A 22,737-nucleotide genomic window follows, 5' to 3' on the forward strand; every position below is an offset into this window, starting at 1 on the left:
CAAAGATTTATGAAGTAAATTGCAGAGCATAGGGCAGAGGGTCAATCCTTTATCAGATGAACCTGAGATTATAGTTTCTTCTAGTCACTATTTTATACCAGTTACTTTATTCTTCAAACTTAGATGAGAGAAAGAGAGGACAAGCAAAGTCTAAACATGTCAGATCATAATCAGCAGCAACAGGTTCCAGACATGCTTCACCTCACCATAACTTTTCACCAATCCAGTCCAGCCATGCTTTTCAGTTATGGATTTATTTTAAGCTCCAAAATGAATATGGGTACACAGTGTGCAACACTCACACATCTTGAAGACTGGGTCCTGTAAGTACCCAACAAACTCCCGAGATGCCACAGAGCATGCTGAGCTATGTTGGATTATACTCAATAACACATTTAGATTCCCATGCTATGAATCATGCCATGAGTCAAGGCCTAGTTTGGTATAGCACAGCTAGCTTTGTTTTACTGAAGAAATTACTATTAATGCAGAAGAAAGTACTTATATAGGAACTGTAGAGAGGAACATGAGATTTCTAAACAGAAGCATAAACACCACACACTAACACATATCACTTACAACCTGTTATTATTACTATTATTATTATTATTATTATTATTATTATTAGTCATTCCTTTGCACTCTTAATCCATAAATATCCTTCTTATAAGACCTCTTGTGCATGGAAAAATAAAGTCTAATGTAGAATGATTCTGTGACTAAATCATAGATTGGCAGTGAGGTTATGAATTGTTCTGGTAATCATATGCTAGTTTGTCACGTGATGCAGTTGATGTGACTGAGTAACATTCAGTAGAATGAAACAACAGATTTTTTAAAAGGTGTTAAGTCAAAAAAATACAAATAAACAATGGAAGTGTAATACAGATTATGGCCTTTAACACATAGTTTGCCTGCGTCATCTCCTAAAATTTAATTTCAAAACATTTGCACAAAGCCTTTAGCATTGTTCAAAGTACAAGGCTAGAAATACAACTCAATTTAGGGAGTAAGGTACTATTAAGAGTTTGGAAGATAAGATGCAGAGAGCTCTGAGATAGCACAGTATTCAGTATCATGTCTAGCTTCATTATTTGTTATATTAATGGGGCTTTAGAGAGGTAAGAACAACAAGCCCTTAGTCTCCTATGCAGTTAGCAATGATCCAGTTCTAATAAAGTAATTTCAAATGAAACTTTTGCCGATTAAGTTTTACAGCACTGAAGATATTTTAGAGATGTTTTACATATTTTGATGTTTTAACTGAAATTTTGAGCAGGCACTGAGTTCCTGAACTACTCAGAGTTTTAGAATAGTTATTAGTGGAAATATAAAAGTACATGCATCGTCAAATTAATTCCAAATTTAAGGTAAGTCCAGGTAAGCAGAAAGGTACCTCCATGACCCAGGTTTTTTATAACACAAAACCAATATGTATAGCAAATCAGCATAATGTATGGAATAAATTTCCCTATCTCTGCCTCCTGAATTTGAGTTTACTGATTGATGAATTTCCTGGAAAAGAGAATAGGTTTTGATGGGATCTGCAGGAGTTTGTGACTCTGATTCTAAGAGAACACTTGGGTGGTATCAATAAATACTGCTGTACTTTAAGGGTCATGAGAGTCTGACAGGAAAATTATTTGATGAGAGTGAGGGTGCCAGTAGACAACAGCAGAAATGACATAAGGAGGTGTCACAAGAATGAAAGCTGTAAATGATGCAAAAGTAAAACTAAGTGAGCTGTTGCTAGAAGTGTTTGTTCATGAGTTGAATGCAAGGGTTTTACATTGCAGGCTAATAAGGTCTCTTTTATTAAATATAAGCATTTCCTCTGTCTTGGATTTCCCTGCTAGGCAATGACACTTAATTCAAGAAACAGGAGTCAAAGACACAAATTTTAAGGCAACAACAACCTAATGAGGAAATACTTTGTTCCATGCTTATTTCTTCAATGAAGCAACCCCTGAGGCAATTAGAAATGCACATTAAGATTGGTACCAATTAATATTAACTTATTATTAGTAGCTGATATGTAAGTTGCTGGCCTTGAATTTAATTTTTTTTTCAAACTGCTCATAAAAATTCAATATGAAAAATATTCACATCAAATCTTTTTGCAAATAAACATGGAATGTCACGTTTTAGTATTTTTTGCATTAAATTCCCGTGTTGAATGTCTTGATGCATTCCCATCTTCAGAGCCACTCTAAAATTAGGATTTTGTAATTTGTAATTTGTCCACTATAATTGAACCCCTGGGTTGCAGTTTCACCAGTGATAAGATTTTAATTTTAAATATTGAAAAGAAGGTTCTACTAGGCCTGCACAGTTGCAGTGAAATAACCCAAAACACACAAACCAAAAAGCACACACAAAACCATCCCCCACCCCCAATCCCTCCTCAAACACATCTATTCCAAGAAGAGCATAATGTTAAATATCCACCCTTTAACTATGCCAGTGTGGTTTTGTGGTTTAATATACTATAGTATGTGAAAGGTGAAATAGAGCTATAGCAAATATTTGTGTGCATGCCCACAAAAAGTTAAATATACCTAAATATAACTGCCTCACTAAATTCCAAAGCCCATCATCAAAAAATACTGGAGGATGAGCTCACTCACAAGTGAACTTTTATATATACTTGTGTGTCGGTGTGTCTTCTCCCCCTCCCCCTATGGGTGATGGAAGTCCAAAAATCTCATGTACACACAACATCTGGGCAATGCCCCACTCAGTATGAAGTAGCACAGACATCTGTGACTAATATCCAGATCATTCCATTTGTTGGACTCAAGACAATGAAAACGGTGGATGAAGTTTAAAGAATTTTTTTGAGGATTTGTGGGTGGCCAGCCAGTATGACTAAGATACACTTTTTAACTGCTTCAAACAGACTTCAGCCTGACTGGTCAGTCCCATGTGGTCAGTACGGAAAAAGTGGAAACCAGTAAAAAACCCTCCCATCCCACTGGATTTTAATCATGTCCCTGCATAACTTATTCTTGATAACCCTTCCCCTCAAAGTCATGCAGCCAAAATAATGGAGTCAGGAATTGCTTTGGTGCATTGTTGTCACAAGATTGCTAGCATATTGAAGGGAATTCAGAGAAAAAAAGTCAAGAGTTTCAAAGGAGACTGGAAATGTCAAGAGAAGGATTGAGATAAGTATGACTTTTTGTCATCTGAGAAAGATATGAATAGTATAGAGTTCTAAAAATATTCTTTACAAAGTCTAAGAAAGCATAACATGAGGAGCCAATTGCAAAATGATTTAATTATAATGCAGCCTCAATAAAAGGGCATTTAGGGAAACACAATAAATCTCTATGTCTCTACGTTATTTTACAGGGTAAAATAACCTTCTGTTCCAATCTCTTGCACAGTGATTTGCAAAACTGTGTTGCATGTGTGAATCTGTTCTTTCTGCTGACTGCAAAAATCCCAGAGATGTAGTAAAGTCAAACAGCAAAATGAGGACAGGTGTTACCTGTAAGGATGGTGAGGCAATGTAACAGGTAGTCCAGACGTGCTGTGGATGCCCCAGCCCTGGCAGAGTTCAAAGCCAGGTTGGATGGGGTATTGCGTAACTTGGTCTAGTGGCAAGAACTTTGGAACTAGACTGTCTTTAAAGTCCCTTCTAACTCAAACTATTCCATGATTAATAAGGCATCATTAATTTATTAAGGAGGATGAGGATCTCAAGAAAGAGAGAATCCAGGAATAGAAAGACACATAAAATATATACTAAAAACCTCAAAACAACAAAATATTAAAAAATCATGCTGAACCTGGTCCTGCCCACCTATATGATGTCTCACTCAACACAGTGTTGTAATGATGCAGCTGGCATTTGAAGTTATCTTGAGATCAATGGTAAGTTTAAACTGATTCTCCGTGTGTACTGTGCTGCTCTGCCCACTACATCCCACAGGAGAAACAGTGTGAATAATTTCAATTATTTGAAATATACATAAGGACGTGAATAGTCAGGTATGTGCAGCCCAGACTACTCTCAGTTCAGATATCACACATACTATTTTCAATTTACAGGTCTATTCTATGTTTGAAAGTGCATGAAGACCATAGCACATGAAATTGATAGGTTCTTATGTTTGTACATCCTCCAGCTGTCATCCAAAAGTTCTTCAATCCCTGTAAAGCAGATTAATCTATGTACAAAAGTAGTCTCTCCTCTTTGGAAGTCATAATTGGATGGCACCTGCCTCTTTACATGTTAATTTACAGCCAAGACTATGAGAAGTACCTGCTCTAAAAGCAAATATTAGGCTTTGGACTATGCTGACACTGAAGTTTGTAACTTTAACTGCAGATAAATTTCCACAGAGTCTAAGAACATTTGGATTCAGTAAGCTCCTGAAATGAAACAGAACTAAAATAGACTCGAGAGAACTGCTAAAAGGATGGGGTCATAGCCAGGATATAATTTATTGCCAAATCAAAAGCATTGATTTCAACAAGAATGAGAATCTAGCCATAAAAATATTCCCACAATCCACCCACATTAAGAAGATTTTGCTGTGAGACACACTGCAGGTTGAGGTTTGGGCAGATATGACCAATTTAGGCAAAGGAAGAAAAGATGAAGACGGCTTCTGCTGACTCTGAGAAAGCAATATTGACTAAGAGCCAAGACTTCCCTGCTATGCAAGAAGCTGTACCATAGAGCTCAAAGTGGACATGACTAGCCACTTCCCCAGATGTGTCAGCTGGTAGCTATTTATCTTTTGATATAATAGATTTTATTGAAAGTAAGTGGTCTTTTTCTAAATTAATAACTTTCATTTATTTTTCCACATTATGCTCTGAAAAGTCCCACAGCAGATTCTACATAGTATAAGTGGTAAAAAGACCAGCTAAGTTCTAGGATTTATATAGAGCTGCATTCTCTCTCTGTGCTGTAAGTTCTCTGCATGAACCTAAGCAATAGTCATAAAATGTTCTTATCTGTCCTTACCTGCTTTCCTGTTCTTCCTTCTATGGCAACTCTTTGCTGCTCTCCTGCTTTCTCAAACTGGCCAGCTTCATACCAATAATTTCCTACCACATGGTACATCCTACCCAGTCTTTTGTCTTTACCAGAAAGAAGATAACTTTCTTGGCACTATCTTTTTGTTTCATCTACTCAAACTTGAAACAAAAATTATCCTCTTTGGGTAGAGCGCAAGCTTCATACAAGCTTCAATTTTATGAAGTGGGCTTGTGGATTTATCTTTATAAAACATGAAAGGTGTGTCATAGAATCTCTCTAAATAGTATTTTCTCTGCATGTTTTAATTGCAATATTTCAGCAGTAAGACATCCACAAGCACAAAACTACAAATCAGTCTGTCTCATGTCTATGCCTGCCAGGGTCATGGATCAGATCCTCCAGATAACTCTCATAAAGGTACATGGAAAATAAAGATGTGATGGGTGATAGCAAACTTGGCTTCTCTAAAGGCAAATTATGCCTGAAAAATTTGGTGGTCTTCTATGATGGATACAGAGGTAGTGGATGGGGGAAGAGTGACTGACCTTTACCCTGTACTTGTGCAAAGCATTTTACACTGTCCCACATGATACCCTTGTCTCTGAACTAAGAGTTATGGATTTGATGGACAGACAACGGCGTGGATAAAGAGCTGTCTGGATGTCTGCACTCAGAGCTGCAGTTGGCAGTGTGATGTCCAGCATGGAGGGCAGTGACAAGTGTTTTTCCTCAGAGAAAGGTGCTGGAGCTGGCACTGTTTTGTCAGTGAGTGCACCCTCAGGTGACAGTGAGTGCACCCTCACCAAGTCTGAGCATGACACCAAGCTGTACCAACAGTTCATGTCACAACTTCTTGTATTCCTAAAGTGGGAACCCCCCCACCAATGCTTTGGGAATGGCTGACCAGTGCTTACACAGCACTGAGGTTTTCTTCCCCCAGACTCTGCCTCCCTCAATGAGCAGAGCTGAGGTTTACAAGAAGCTGAGAACAGACAGCTGACTCATACTGGCCAAAGGGATATTCCATACCATATGACATCATGCTCAAAAGTAAAAACTCAGGGAAAGAAGGAGGATGGGGGGACATGGTTATGGTGTGTGTCTTCCAAAGTAGATGTTATATTTTCTGAAACCCTGCTTTACAGGAAGTGGCTAAACCTCTGCTTGCTGATGGGAACTAATGAATAAATTCCTTATTTTTCTTTAGTGTGTTGTCCTGGAAGACTGCCTGCTGCCATCCTAAACAAGGAGGACTCACAGTACTATTTATGTGGCAGAAGTTTAATGTCTTGTTTTTTTTCTTCTGTTAAAAGTAGCCCAGGTTGCTAAAACTGGACTGGGAATTGCTAAGAACTGTGACTGCACTGTATCTTAAAATTAAGCCACATATCTACTGCACTGTCTACATCAAATGTTTTGGCATTTTGCCATCAGATTGAGAGACTTTTCATACACGGAAAGATGTGAGTTTCTGAACTGCTTGGGAAGATTTCATGTTGCTCTGCAGTTCTGAGGTGAGCTCTGTGCAGACCTTCACCAGAGAACATTTTGTTATCCTGAATTTTTGCTGCTGGGCACCTCAGCAATGTGGCACAGCAGCAAAACCCATCTGTTTATCTCATAGGCTCAGAAAAAGGACTCATAAACATGAAAAAAAAAGCTCTTCCAAAGCAAATGATTTATATCATCAGTCTTTTCTCAATGGTAGAATGCCCAAAATACTGACAAAACTGATGTGAAATTCCCCAGCAGGGCTTCAGTTCAGAGGGCTGATGCCAAAGTGTAGTAAGCTGTCAAATACATCTTCTCAAGCAGTGTATTTACAGTCATTAAATTCAAGTTATTTCTTCATCCCACTGAAAATGGTGTGAGGGCTTTCACGGGAGAAAAATTACTAATTGGACGGTAGGAGAGGAACCTTGGAATTTTCAGTGACTGTAGAGGCTGTAGGCTGCAGTCATGTCCTCTTATGATGCATCCCAAAGTGCAGATAAATACCAGAGACCTACTCCTGCAACAGCAAAAGGAAATGCCAAATTGCCCAGGAGATGCTGAACACTTCATATAGTGGACATGTCATGAGGACACAATCATTAAAACATAGCAAAAAGACATAACTGTGCAGACAGTGTCCAATAAAAAGCCTTTAGCTCATTGCTAATTAAATCATTCCCACTGTCCTGTTGTATCAGTCCAGCCCTGCCCTATTGGATGGTTTTTAGCACAGCAGAGGCTGTGCTGTCTTTCAGCACACCAAGAGTAGAAGACAGAGATACTCAAAACCAAGTAGGCCCTCAACCAGTAGTTCTTGTAAGCATTAGGAAACACATATAAAATAACTCTGGTATAATTTGTTTCATGCTTTCTTAGGGGAATTTAGGAGAGAAATTAAAAATACAAGATGAAAAGTATCTTTAAAGAATATTTCCTTGAATTTTCAAGCTGGCCTCCAAGTTCCATACAAATAGAAAAACACTAGTAAGGTAAGAAATCCATTCCATATTTCAGTATACAGCATATGCTAATGATTGAGTGTCTCAGTTCAGCCACAGCTTCTCTCCCAGGATGGGTGCAGGTACATTCAGAACTGCAGCATGTTAGACATTCCAGAGAATGATGAAGCCCACGTATAAAAAACACAGAAAAATTATGCACAGAACATTGTTTAAAATGCTTTGTTGTCTCTTGCATTATTTCCTAAAACTTATTATACCAATCACCTGGAGCATAAATCTGTCTTCAGCATCTGTTCTTCTCTTCTAAAGTAGCTCCCCACTGCCCTTGACTGTTGCTTTTGCATACAATTCTTTATCAAACCTAATTGGAAACAGCGCTGAAACCAACACTTACCATCTCCCATGCTGTTTAACCCCTCTGCATCCAGAACACTGCTGAACATTGCACATGAGGATGTAATCCTTTGAGAAGCACAGGATTCTCTCCAGTGCTGAACCAGGTAAGCCCTCCTCATAATTGGGCCTGCAGGGTTATCTAAATGTCCCATGAAAACTTAGGAAGCTTAGAAATTCAGGGTTTCAAAGCTGCCAGTTATGAACAGAGACAGAAGCATCCTGCTGCATGAGTCTTATGGAGCCGACAAGAAAAAGCAAAGTTTGGTCCCTAATAATCCCACACATGTATCACAGTCACCTACAAGTACAGGCTTGGGGGTTATGGTAAGAGTTATAGATATACCTTAAAATACCTTATAATAATCTCCTCCCATTTTAGTTCTAGTATTAGCATTAGTTATGGCTGTGTTGCAGAGAAAACAAAGTGTATTTTTGCGGTTCTAGTTTAAAACAAATAAAAAGAAACAGAGAGGATTACTTTTTATTTAATAAAAAAATAATTTTAGGTTAATACATGGAAAATTAATGACTCACAGGGTGCACTGCAGGTCACAGGGGAAGCATAAAGCCTTTCATTTCCAGGCATCACTGATTTGCTTTCATTTGTGCTCCATGATTATATACCTAAATCTTTAAAAGCTTTGAATTTTTATGAACTAAATATGATGTTGAAGCAGTTGTTTCATAGGAGAAGTAGAATAAAAAATAAGGAATGTTTCTGCACATATTTGCATCTTCATAAACAAAGTAACACAAATCTTTTAATTCCTTAACTGGTTCGATGGTGTGACTGTATAATAACTTTATGTTTTGCTTCATTTCGAGAATACTTGACTATCACATAAGTAGAAATTCAATGTTTCTAATTTTATAGTTTTAAACTGATGTTTTGGGGCTACATATTATATAATCTGTAATAAATAACTTTGCTGAAAAAAGAGAGGAATCAGTAAAAATCAAATTTACTGTCGTATGAATATGAAGTGTCTTAAAAGTGACTCATAGAAGCTAACTGGCTTTACAAAGTCAACCACAGATGTATTCCTAAACCACAAGTGTGGATAAGTCTATGACAATATCCTCCAGCAATTTATAATTTCCCTCAACTCATGCATTACATCAGCTCCAAGGTATTTCTATATGAGTTTAAAGTTTAACTAATGACTAGGAAACTTTATTCACTTTCTCTAAATCACATATTTTTCCTCAAATGTCAGATATTCTGAAATAGATTTTTTTTTATTTCCAGTCAAAGCAAATATAGCTGTGGGTCCAGTTTCCCACAGTACCTTCAGCTCAGACTCCTTCATTTTTGATGGAAATGCAAACTTTTAGATTATATGTATTGAGGTTAAACCTTCAGTAGTACCCCTGATCAATAGAATCACCAGCCATGTAACTTATGAAAAAATATAGATACTGATGGGCACTACATCTTTAACTGTTGTAAATATTTAATATTCTTCTGCCTGAAATGAGAAACAGAACAGAAAAAATATCCAATTCCTTACTTCACTGCTCTATTGATTACATTATTCTTTAAGAAAAAAAACTATAAAATTCCTTTCTCTCTCCCTCTCTCTCTCTCTGTATATATATGTATATAATACCTGCAGATTACATATTTTTTTCTCTAGTTATTCATATATAGAGCCATACCACACATTTAAATATGAATTAATATTTAGTCGAATTATTCATCAAATAATTCAATATCAAAACATAACAGTTTTAACACATTTACAAAGCTAGCTTGCTCTTCTCTTGATATATAATGGAAACCCAATGCAACAGCTCCAGTGGCAATCATGCTTACTTTCAGTTGGATACTCAAATAGGTAAATTTAAAATTTATGAAGGAACTCATGAAAAATTTTAAATTCCTGAAAACAGCAACATATTTGTCTTAAACTCTCACTAAACTGACTGGCCAAGATTTCTACCCTGTTCTCAGAAGGCAGCTGTCCCCCTTTCCACAGGAGAGTTGTATTATATTCGTAGGAGTGTAAGTCCCATGCTTGTTTCCTTGTCACTTCATGATTATTATTATTATCTGAGGTCTCAGATGAAATGTGCACCAAAACACAAAAATGTATTGAAAATACATTTTTCAGGGATTGTGTCCCTAATCCAATGTCCTTACAAATGCTTGTAATCCCCCTTAGCATTTTGCATACTCTGTTCTTTTACCCAATCCAAATACCCTTCTTAAAAATCAAACTTTTAAAATTTCTTTTTGTTATGAAAATAATTTCATTTATCAGAAGTATGCATTATATTTGACAAATGGAGTAACTAATAGATTTGTAGAAATTACTTAAAATCATAGAGTTCTACCATCAACCCTGCCAAATCCACCACCAAATCACGTCTACATGGCTTTTTACTATATTCTGGGATGTTGACTCCACCACTTCCTTGAGCATCCTGTTTCAATGCTTGACAGCCCTTTCTGTCAAGAATTTTTCCCAGTAATCAATCTAAACATCCCCTAGCACAATATGAGGCCATTTCCTCTTGTCCTATTGCTTGTTAACTGGGAGAAGAGACTGACCCACACCTTACTACAACCTCCTTCCAAGGAATTGTAGAGTGAGATAAAATAACCACCGAGCCTCCTTTTCTGCAGTGTAAAAGATTTCATCAGCCACTCCTCACAGGACTTCTATTCCAGACCCTTCACCAGCTTCTCTGGATATGTTCCAGCACCTCAATGTCTTTATTGCAGTGAGGGGCCCAGAACTGGACACAGGATTTGAGGTGCAGCCTCCCCAGTACTGTGAGTACAGGGGGACAATCCCTGCCCTGCTCCTGCTGGCCACACTATTGCTGACACAGGCCAGGTGCCATTGGCCTTCTTGGCCACCTGGGCACTGCTGGCTCCTGTTCAGCTGCTGTCACCAGCACCCCCAGGTCCTTCTCTGCTGGGCAGCTTTCCAGGCCCTCTTCCCCCAGCCTGTAGCACTGCAGGACTTTTTGTGACCAAAGTGCAGGAGCCAGCATTTGGCTGTGTTGAACCTCGTACAATTGTCCTCAGCCCATCGATCCAGCCTGTCCAGATCCTCCTGCAGAGCTTTCCTGACCTCGAGCAGATCAACACCCCCACCCAGCTTCACCCAGCAGATCATCACCCCACCCCCATCTGCAAACTCACTGAGCTTGCACTTGACCATCTCTTCCAAAATCCTGTCAAAGCTATTAAACAGGGCTGGGCTCAACATTGAGCCTTCTGGAACCCTGGTGATTGGCTGCCAGCTGGATGTAGCAACATTCACCACCCCGCTCTGGCCATGGCCATCCAGCCAGTTTTCTGCCCTGCAAACAGTAGTTCTTAAAGAAGCATCTACAAGAGCACTTCTGCCCAACAGACTACAGAAATATCTGTAGGTGCCCCTTTTATAAGTTTGTAACTTGAGTTCCCTTCTGGTAGGAAAGATTCCCTTTGGTATACTTACAGGTTTTTTTTTCGAATTTCCAACTTTTAAATTTTTCAAAAAATTAAATTATATAACAATTGAATTTAATTCCTAGCACTTAAAGAAACAGTTGGTTATACAGAAAGAAAAAAATAACAAACAAAGAACATGTACCTAGTATCTATAAAGTTGTCTCATTTTAAATAACATTTTTCATGTCCTCTTCAGTGTGTGAGCTGTTCAGGTTAAAAACACTTTTTGAACAGGTTTTGCCTGTTACCTAATTAAACGTGCTATAACACTTTTTAAACTTGATAAATAATGCATAGCAAAGCAAGATTATGGTGGGTGAATATTAATGGCAGGAACTAGAGCATAGAAACTAATCTATAGTCAGAGAGCACTAAAGTACGGAGTACTAAGTGACATAAGTAGGCTAATTGGATGCTTCTTACAGGAACAGATTTCTGCAAACATTAGATTCACCTGACAGAGATATATTTGATGATTCTTGGATAAGAAAGGAAGAAAATTCTTCTCTTTTATGTCAAAGTAACAGAACTGTGTCTTGACATCAAGATAAAAAAACAACCAAACAAAGAAGAAAAAAGAAGAGGTGCACCTAGTATCCTAACAGATTATTATTTTCTTCCTCATTTATTTCAAGAATTAAAATAATTGTTCTTACTTTTCTCACAATCCTTCTCCTACCCTTGACAAAGACTTAGGTTGTTAGAATGAGATTTAGGAAAATAACCATTTAGCAGTAACGTATCTTGATCAATGTTTGCATATGGTCTAGATGAGGTAGTTTAAAATAATATAGTTGCCCCTCTGTTCACAGAGTCTGGAATCAACTTCTGACTTGTGGATTTTTTTAGTTTTATGACTTAATTTTTTTTAAAAAAATGGTAGCCACAGCCCAATGCACTGCAGAGGCATAGATCAGTAGCTAGTCAGTAGTAACTACATATCACAGTTTGTGACTCTGACCTGTGAGTGGTAATGTGGATAGTGACCAAATCCCACACAGCAAGTGAGAGATAGAGAGGGAAATAGGAGCAGCAAGAGCTGACAGTCTACTCAGAGCATTCCCTAGGTAAAGGTGGGAAATGCCTTCCTCACTTTTGACAGCAACCTGTCCAAAGGCTCACCTGCTCAGCTTGATCAAAGTCCAGAACCAAGGGGAGCCAGTAGAATAACTTTGAGGGAAAACTCGAAAAAAGACATATCAATGCAAGGGAACTGCCAGGAGCAAGCACATACTGTGCTATAGCTCTATCAAACTGAATCCATTAATTGTGTCTTTGATAGAACCCAACATGACTGTCAACTGTATGAAATCCAGCATGAAATCCAGAAAATTACAGCATCAACCAAATCTTAATCTTATACATAGCTAAATTCTCTATATCATTCAAGGCTGTTCTCTTGTGAACAGCTATTACAGAGAGAAGGGAGAGTGTGTATGCCATGTTTGCATTACTCGTATATGTGAAGGCTTCCCTTCACAAAAGCTCAAATTAAAATAAAAAAGTGAGGTTCTGGCACAAAATCACCTCAGCTTAAATTCATGAGCAAAGAAGCTGTGCTGGCAAGTGTGTTAATTTATGGGAAAACTCTGGATAAAAAAATCCTAGATAGCTATCTGGCCTATACCTAGGCTTCCATTAATCTATTAGATGCCAAATATTCTCTGAAACTCTCCAGAAAATTGTTTTTGTTCCTTCTGATCAGGAAGGACACCCTTGGTACTTTACTGACTAAGGTATTTTAGTAAAGCCAGGGCACAAATCCTGAGTATCAGAGAGCTGGCTGAAAAAACATTAGTCTGCATTGCACCAGTTTAGAGAAAGATACACATAATTACACTTGTGTGATTTTTGCTGTGTCAATAGCATTTTCAATTAAGTGAATATAAGGTCAAATAAAGCTGGACAACTTTCAGTAGCATTAATGGAATCTAGATAGAATGAACACTGTAGATGAATTATCCAGAGCACTTGTAAAACTGATTGCTAAACCAATTAGAAGCCTTTCAATGAGACTTTACTACAGGGAAGCTGTAATTCAAGTAAATAAAACCATGGCAAAACCACAAGTACATTAAAAGAATTATTACCTAGACAATTAATAGTTACCTCGTTGCTCCTTATGTATAGGTTGTATAAGTGTATAGATTGTTATACACTCTCTAGTCATCCTTTGAAAAGTGCATCTTTCTTAAGTGGTTCATGAACAGCGTTGAATTTCAAGGATATTTTTGCATTTTGAAAGATTCAAGAATGCATCTCACCTTTGTATATATACACATCAGACTTGTCATACATATATAACAGAAGTTAATTCCAGGACTTTCAGTGGAAATTTATGCATATATACTTACATTTATACATATATATGTATCCATATCTGAATTTACAGCTTCATACTTTCCTATACTCATGGTTATATTGTAAAAACAAAATAGAAATCTAAACATTTCTTTAGATTAAAAAGATATTTATATATGCTTTAAATAACACATAACTTTTTCTACATTTGACACACTGATTTATGCATGTATATGATATAAAACCATAAGTAAAATTTAAGTAACAAGTACCTCATTATCTTACAGATTTTTGTTAAGAAAACAAGATTAAGTCTTGTAAGCTTTCCCATTCATTTGATTTTTTGGTGATATAAATCCATACACAACAGAAAATGAAATATTTTCATATCAAGCCAAAACCACCCTTCTTTTGGTTATAATTATAATACCTCAAGTATCACATACAGACTCTTAATTCATATTTCTGTATTTGTACTGCACCAATGGTTTTATCACCAAAGAAATTTACTTTAAAGATACATACTTCATTGTGATGAGCTCTAAATAATCACTATGAAGTTAGCTTATGCTAAAGATAACACAAAGATTAATGGAGGGGAAAGAGATGCCTGCTGTATAGACAGTAGTTACTGAAGGATGAAATTTGGTTAAGTGTAAATTATTTTCTATCAACTGCTGCCTCCTTCCTTGTTATGGCTCCATGTGCAGTATTCAACCACAGGAACATCTCACTTCTATTTTATTGCAAATTTCTTATTCAAAAGAGGATTCCCCAAAATATTCTTTAGCTATATGCTATGCTACTCCTCCATACTCTTCAACACAGCCACTAGCCCTTTGGGGTAATGGGGTGGTTTCATTGTGAGAACAGCCATTGCCTTTCAAAGAATGCCTCTTTCAAATGCTTAGGAGGCAACTAGGCATGGGAAAAAACACCCCAGACTGAGACAAATAACACTAGGTGTAACTTGTGCACATCCACAGCTACTGAATGGCTGGAGAGTTCCAGAACAATTGCTACACTAACTAGTAATTTTGTCTCTGGCACTTGCAATTGCACTATTTTTGTCCCTAAAGGTAAATCAAGAGAACAGAAATAATATGGGAAAACCATGGGGGAGCAGAGAGATGTTCCAAAAGCTTTTCTTTTTACTATGCATATTAATTTCTGCATGAGTCACTCCAATTACATATAGTAATTTTGTAAATATATAATGAAGTCAGAATATTCAGCACAACAAAAGGATTTTTTTTTTCTGGTGGTCTGCAATAAGCATTTATAAAGCAAATTCTTAACATCAGAATTCTTAGCCTGTTGTTCAGAAGTGCATTTATCAGATCCAGCAAATTAGCAGCTTTATCAGCTACCAGCAACTAACCAGGTCAGTATGAGCAGATATAGGGGAGTTATTAAGAAGATGCTATCAATATATTCTATGATGACTGTTTGTCCTCAAGGCTCTGCATGACATTATCAGTAAAATCTCTATTCCTATAACTATTTTTTCCACTTTTCACCAGCTCTCAATAGAGAGAGGAGTGGAGAAAAGAAGTATCACTCCATCATTCTCCAAGCCTTGCCTCTGTAGCAATGTCACCGCAGTCAGCATGGACTTATTTCAGAAACCCAGATATAAGCAATTTTAAGAGCTCAAACTTGCTTCTCTAAGAAAAAAGTGGTTGAGGGGCTTAGGAAGATTATATTAACAACAGTGCATTAAAGTTTCTGGTATTAATTTTCCTCTTATCATTTAACAACATAACTGAAACAGCTTTTTCCTGGATTGTGAATTTAAACAAAAAACTAAAAGCCAAAAAGCCAAAAACTCATACATATTAAAAAAAACAAAAACCCAAACAAAACCCCAAACTAAACAAACCTCCTGTTCCAAAAATCCCTCTCCATTCTTCCTTCCAAACTGCATTTCATGGTGCTCTCTGATTTTAAACTATTACTATTATATAGCATTGTAAATGTAATAAAAGGGATTGCAGAAGGCAATTTCATCATGAAGTCACTTTCAACCAAGTTAATTTTATCCTAGGGTAAGACTTGTGTAGTAGGGACAGGTAGTACAAAAGTAGGTTCTTTCTTTACCAGGGAATAAAGGATTTCTCCTTCCCTCTCTCCCCACACAATATGTTTGTGTTTTGCATCCTTCCTAAGTTTCTAAGATAAGGAATTTGTATTCTCACCATACAGTCAGATTGCAGTTTGGACAGTGAGTTACTTTTCCTTGTACTTTTCAAACTACAGAAACATGAATTATATGTACTTACTATTAGTGAATATAAGGTTTAGACATTTTCTTCCTCTCTTCCACTTTCTCTTTTTGTTCCTTACTCTGAAAACCCATCCAGGTCCAAATCATGCACCTGGATGCTTTATGTTTTGTTTCAGAGAGGGATAGTGGGAAATAAAAACAAAAAAGATAAAGCAAACAGTGAAGAAACTTTTCACATATTAAATTTGGATGTTATTCAATTGTGAGAAGAAAAAGACAGATTATTTCTCAGTGTCAAGTTTCAAAGGATGCAGACTTTATTTTGCTGCACAGTTCTGATATACCATTCTCAAAGCTTTTTTGTTCCCAAGCTAAAGGAATGGAAGGGACCTGCTCAGTTCATCTGTGTTACGTGCTGGAGGACAAGTGAGATTGTGAGAGACAAAAGATTTGTGGGGGAAAACAGAGGCCCAAAGACTGTAGTAAAAAAAAAAATTGTTTCAGCAATAGTCAAAGCATGATTATAGATTAAAGCCCACTAAGGTTAGCGGGCAATCCTATTAGTGTTGAATATGTTCAAACTCTGTATAAATCAAGAAAGAAAAGAACTGCTTGCTCAGGACAGCTTTGTTAGTATCAAGTTAGTATCAGTGGAGAACACTGCTCATATTGCTGCATTGCACAGTATCTCCCTGAAACCAAATAGCTGAAACTTAATAAGCCCCTGCTCAAGAGCCCTGGAGGTAAAAGCTGGACCCTGGACAGTAGAATCAAGATGTCTGAAATTCATACACTCCCAAAACATGCTAAAAATTCATGTGTCACAGAGATGTTCTAAAAAGAACTTGGCTGTTGGGAAACAGTTTCTAGTTCCTTATCAACACTTTATTTACTCTCTCTGTAAAGCTTCAAATGATGAAGAAAATTATTTATCACATATATATGTTATAACAAACTTTGAGCACATGTTGAATTGACTGCTGTTTTCTGGACTTCACATAAGTGACTCCCCAAAACCACAGACAGCAAGAACAATCTCCCTGGCAGTCTGCTTGACACATGTCCATGTGCCCCTACACACAGTGAATCACAGCATGTTTAGGTCAGTCCAGATGTTCTAGTCTGAAGGGTGAAACTAGGGCTGCCAAGCTCTTCAGTGGCAGTAATTTTTGCGGTACATAGTTATCACTGAGACATCCTCTCCTTCTACAACTTCATATAGTTAAAATTATATCCTGGGGTTTGGGCATACCTTCACACCTATTAATGGTCATGATATCACCTGTGTTGTCAGTTCATCAGCCACCCCGGTAGTAAAACAAAGGGTGATGCTGTTACCTCATGCCCAACTCTTATCCAGATTGTTTTAATTTTATATTTCACCATGTGTTTATTTAAACATGAGTTAATGACTCCATTTATGTTTTTGCAGCTGAATCACATTTTTTCTGAATTATTTTTTCCCTCCTCAGTATTAGGTGGTATTAAAATTGAGACATTCAGGATAGCTGCTGCTGGATGAGCAATGAAAGGACAAAAATCACAGATTAGTTTGGGTTGGAAAGGACATCCAAAAGCCATCTAGTCCAACCCCTGCAAAGAGCATGGACTTCTTCAAATACTTCAAGTTGCCAGAACCAATTGGCAGATATGGGCTTTCACTGAGTACAGCGGGTGTGCAGAGTTTGTGATTAGGAAGAAGATAATTCTGATCACTAGAGTCCCCAAAGATGGAGCAATTGTAGGAAATGCAGGAAAAGCAGCTGGCTTTTCCTTTTTTTAACCAGGAAAATCATTTAAACATTACTTGTGACACTTCTGATGTCTGAATCCTAGTAAGGAGACTTACTGGGATTCACACTAGGACTCTAGTAAGGATCTAGATGTCATTAAATAGTCTTCTTAATCTAGATGTCAAATAATTTATGTTGTGTGTAGCTGGCTATGCAAACTAATGAAAACCTACTTCAACAAAATGAAAATGTAATATAATTCCTCATACAGTAATGTGGAGAGCAAACAGTATCTAAAACATGAAATGTATTTAATAAATTGAAGTATTTCCCAGCACTCACACAAGCTTTTAGAATCTGAGAGTAGAGGAAAATTTTCATTGCAGGTTAAAATGATTTTTAGCCATTTATAGTTACAAGTTGGTGCTCTATATATCACATCAACAACTTAAATCTCCAAAGTATTAATGTCTAAAAGCTCTGTCTAAATGCCCTTGCTCTGTCTAAAAGCAGTTTGTTAGATAAAACCCAATAATTATAATTAAAGATGAATGTGCAATTACTTTAAGAAAGAATAAAACCAAGCTTTCCATTAGGAATATATGAGCAGCTGTTAAAAAAAATAAAATACTGTCAATACTGTCTCTTCATTCAATTAACTCCTAACCTTGCAGACCACAGATCATTTAATTTATCAGCACATTGATTAGGCAGCTCTACATTTTGAGAGCACTTCTATGCCATTAGGTTATTAGATCCAGCTAATTTCTTTCCTGAGAACTACATGAATACATTTGACACATTCATTAGCTAATGAAGTTAGAAGATTCATATCAAATCCTTTCTGTAAATATTGAGAACTAACATTATCAAAACTCCAAGTCATAGACAAAATATGTATCCTTTTTCAAGGTATAATATACAACAGCTAATATTTTAAAATGAAAATTTTTATTTCCTTGCTGCTATGAAATTACGAGAAACAAGGAAATGATGTTAAGCAAAAAAAGACCCCAAATATTAGCTGTCAAAATCATTAATGATCTATTGAGTATAGAAGCTCTCCCTTTAGTATTTTAAAATATATTTGAACTATATATCCTCTCCAAACAGTAATCTTCACTTCTACTGTTTGACTGACTGTGAATGCACAAACCTTAACAAGCTATTCTTATAGAGTCAGATTCAGACACATTAAAAAAAAAAATCACCTTTCTTTTTAATATTAAGTGAACAGATAATGCAATATGGAAAGTAATTTTAGGTACAGAAAATAAATAGAAATGTTTCCTTATGTTTTCATGAGGTGTGTAAAAGAAAGCATTCTCCTACCTTAGTCAAAGATGCTTGCTGCTGACTGACTGGAAGAATTTTACTTGCATCCTAGTAAACTCTTGAACAGTAATCCTGTTATGTGTCTACAGCAGTTTCATGGGGGTGGGACTTCTGTGTAATAATGAATTCACCAGGGAATCTTCCCTTTGAAAGAATGTTGCTACAGACAAGGAAACCACTCTACACTTACTGTCACAAGCTTTTGGATGATTAGGTTATGATGCAGGGAGTAAGTACATGTGCACACATGGAGTGATGCAGATTCAAATATTTCCTATATGCTAAAGCTTTGACAGGAGGAAAACTGCAGAAAGCTTTACAGGGAAAGTACATATACATGTGTGTGTGTGTGTGTGTGTGTGTGTGTGTGTGTGTGTACGTATATACACTTTATATATGCAAAAAAGGAGAGGCACTAAAGGTCATTAGGAAAAAAAATATATTTATTTAGTCTGTAAGGGTGTGGCAAAATAGCATGTCTGGGTTTATTAGCAATTCTAATCATTTAATCTGAGGAACTCCAAGTCTAGCATGTCAATCCTTACCTAAAAAATACCTTAAAAAATTAAGACTATCATAATCCTAAATGACATACTGCATAAAAAGCAGATACACACCCACCCTACTGGCTATCACTAATTTCCTGTGTAGAGTGGCAGCTCAGACATAATGAAGAAGCTCTGTAATATGTTAACCCAATAACATAAAATATAGCTTCCTGCAAGCTCTCCAACAAAGAGCAGTGAATTTTATAATGATTATTATTAAGATGTATGAGCAGAAAAACCTTGGAGAGGATTTGTGGTCACTTGAAACAGCAGACAACAGATATGAGCACAAATTGATACTTTGGATGAAAGAGAGGTATATCTGGCAAGGTTATGGCAGTGAATATGACAAAGGGTAAAGGGTCCCAAGTATTCAGCCAACCACCTCAGTGGGGCTGTAAGAATAATGGTTATACGACCCCATTACTGGACTAAGTGAGCCTATCAGCCTTTATTAAATCATCCAGTACCTGATCTCATTTACAGATAAAGAGCAAAACAAAGCTGACTCATGGACTTCCAGCTCCTCAGAGCTGCTTTCCAGCATGTAAATCCCAGCCTATGCTGGTGTCTGGGATTATACCCCAGATGCAGGACCCTGCATTTTCTTTTACTGAATTTCAGATGGCTGCTCTCTGTCCATCTCTCCAACCTGTCAAGGTCCTTCTGAAGGGTAAGCATAGCACCCTGGGGTATCGGCCACTCCTCCCAGTTTTGATGCATCAGCGGACTCAGATGAACGAGCAGATTACCTTCTGAGCAAGTCACTGATGAGTAAATTAAACAGTACTGGGCCCAGTATTGAACCTTTGGGGACAGTACTTGTGACAGGCTTCCAGCTAGACCCTGTGCCACTGATAATGACTCTGGGATCTGCTGTTCAGCCAGTTCTCAGTCCACTTCACTGTCCACTCATCCAGCCCACACTTTCTGAGTTTGCCTATGAGGATGTTGTGAGAGACGAGGTAGCTGTTTGGGTGCCAAGGTAGACAATACCCACTGCTCTCTACTCATCCATCCAGGGAGCTGTTTCATTGTGAAAGTCAATCAGGTTGGTCAATCCTTCCAGTGGCTCCACTTGTCTATGACTTTTATAGCTTTCTTATTAGCAAACTCACAAGAGGTACAAACAGTCTTAGCTTCCTTATGTATAAATTCCAGCATTCATTCAGGGTGTGAAAGACAAGTTCAACTCCCTTCCCTTCAAAAGCAACCTGCATTTCTCAACTCCATGCAACTGCCCTTACCAATAAGTCATGAAGTGGTCTGTGTGTTCCCACACCTTTTTTTGAAACTGTCCCAACAGGAATGCCACATTCAAGAATCTCCATTACTTAAAAGACAAACCAAAAGAATAAACATCATCCTAGAATGCTAAAATGTGAACATTACCTGAATAGCAGATAACAACCTTATCTAAAGTAGAATTCTGAGGATTTCATTTCCAGAGCAATGAAAAGAATTTGCAGTTGCTCAACTCAAAGGGCAGAAGGTGAAGGAAGAACCGCGAGGGAAAAGAATGATAATATTTAGCTATGTCAAAAGAACAAGCAGAGATGTTTCCCATCTTTATAGAAGACAGCATAACAAGGAAGAAACTTAAACTGCAGGAAAAAAGGCTTTCCAATGCCTAACCCTTGGATCTACCAGTGAACAGGGAGACTCCTCAGTTTTCTTATTTGTCTGGAAGCCTTTAAGAACAGGTTGAAAAAAGTATCATAGATAATGTGGGAAGAGTAAATTTTATATTGGCTGAGAGAGGTGATCTGGACGTATCTACACAAATTTTTCTGTACAAGTTCTGAATATTCAGGAGTCGGAAATGAGGCATGTTGCTGTCAGAAATAGTTTATCCAAACACAAGTATAATTTTTTTTTATTTGTAAAAATATTCAAAATAATTATTTTGATAGGAATTATTTCTGTCTATAGAAGTGTGAATGCCATCCTGCTAATAAGACAATTAAAAGTAATATAACACTAATTTATCGCTTCCATTAAATTTTAAATATATACTAGATGCATTAATTGAAAAGCTTTTATCTTCACCCAAAAACAACTAAAATAATACAGACTATTTATCTAAAATAAAGTCATCCTTTTTCAATTTGATGCAAAAATTAGGATCATGTAAGACTGCATTTCATACTGGCGGGACAAAACCTATATGTCAGATGTACTAGACTTCTCCAAACGCTGTGATTCAGCTCTTTATAAGAAGCAATTGCATCCTAGTAGACCTTAGAATTTAATTATTCAGACCTAACAGGCTGACTTTACTTAGGATCTTCTTTTATTCATCTAATATGTAGTTGAAAGTTTGTTTTAACTTCTGGCCTGTGCATTGCTTGTATTAAATTACTTGTTTTCACCTACTTTACAGATTACTCCATGGAAAAGTGATGCCAGACAGACAAGAGATTGTCTTTTAAGTAGATAAATTACATTCAGGCCCCTTTGCTACTGTTAGATCCCCAGACTTGCAGTTACACTTCTTCTATTTGATATTTATAGTCAGTATTGGATAAAATTCTTCTATGTTGTTGTTCTTTAATCACTTAAACTGCAATGTTTTGTAAGTAGCAAGTATCCTTTGATAAAGGAAATTAAATTCCATAAAATGCCATTATTCTGCAAACAGTGATTGGATTTACTGATACTGTGCTGTAGAACTGTGACCAGGGTTTAGCAATACCTGCATATCATCAGACCATTTGATTATTTTGGGTAAAGACACAAAGCACTTTAGATATTGGAAACTGCATTTCATCTGCAAGCTGTAAACAGAGACACTGATTGTCAGGAACAAATCTGAGCAGAATCACAGCCCAGTGGCATTTAACACAAGTAAGACATTTTCTCACATAAGTGTTTTCTATCCTTTACCCCTTCCAGTCACAGAAGCTCAATCTGCATCTCCAGTATACAAAATCTCAGACAATTTTCTTTACTCTTCCATGCTAAAGTGCAGATGATGTGGACAACTGGCACTGAGCTAACAGGGATTCTGTATTTCAGTAAGATAATGATAATGTGTAGTATCTATCACTCTTTACTCTGGTGATATAGAGGCTTCTCTGTGTAGTCAGTTCTTCTAAACATTAGGAAAACTGCAGAGCTCTTGTTGCCTCTCCGGGGTAAAAAGTACCACTGCTATTATTCACCAGGAGCATACTTCACATTTTCTTCCAACAAGGGCTGTCAAAAGAGAACCTGGGGCAGCCCTCTCTAGAGTCACCTGGTGTATCTAACTTTTGAGTTATCTAACTCTTCAGAGATTGCAGAAGTGTACCTAAA

General features: G+C 37.1%; 1 pseudogene across 1 annotated transcript in view; it reads right to left on the reverse strand.

Annotated features, from left to right (window-relative positions):
- LOC147645473 (rho GTPase-activating protein 7 pseudogene) overlaps nt 1-18,963 on the reverse strand; it is a 53,506-nt pseudogene extending 34,543 nt beyond the window's left edge. The window contains exon 1 of the transcript XR_015282342.1: nt 18,890-18,963. The product of XR_015282342.1 is annotated as a rho GTPase-activating protein 7 pseudogene (transcript). The remainder of the gene's footprint in view (nt 1-18,889) is intronic.
- Between the last annotated feature and the right edge of the window lie 3,774 nt (nt 18,964-22,737).

Source organism: Cyanistes caeruleus, unplaced genomic scaffold (assembly GCF_971803275.1).
Source record: "Cyanistes caeruleus unplaced genomic scaffold, bCyaCae1.hap1.1 HAP1_SCAFFOLD_271, whole genome shotgun sequence".
In the NCBI taxonomy this organism is placed as follows: Eukaryota; Metazoa; Chordata; class Aves; order Passeriformes; family Paridae; genus Cyanistes; species Cyanistes caeruleus.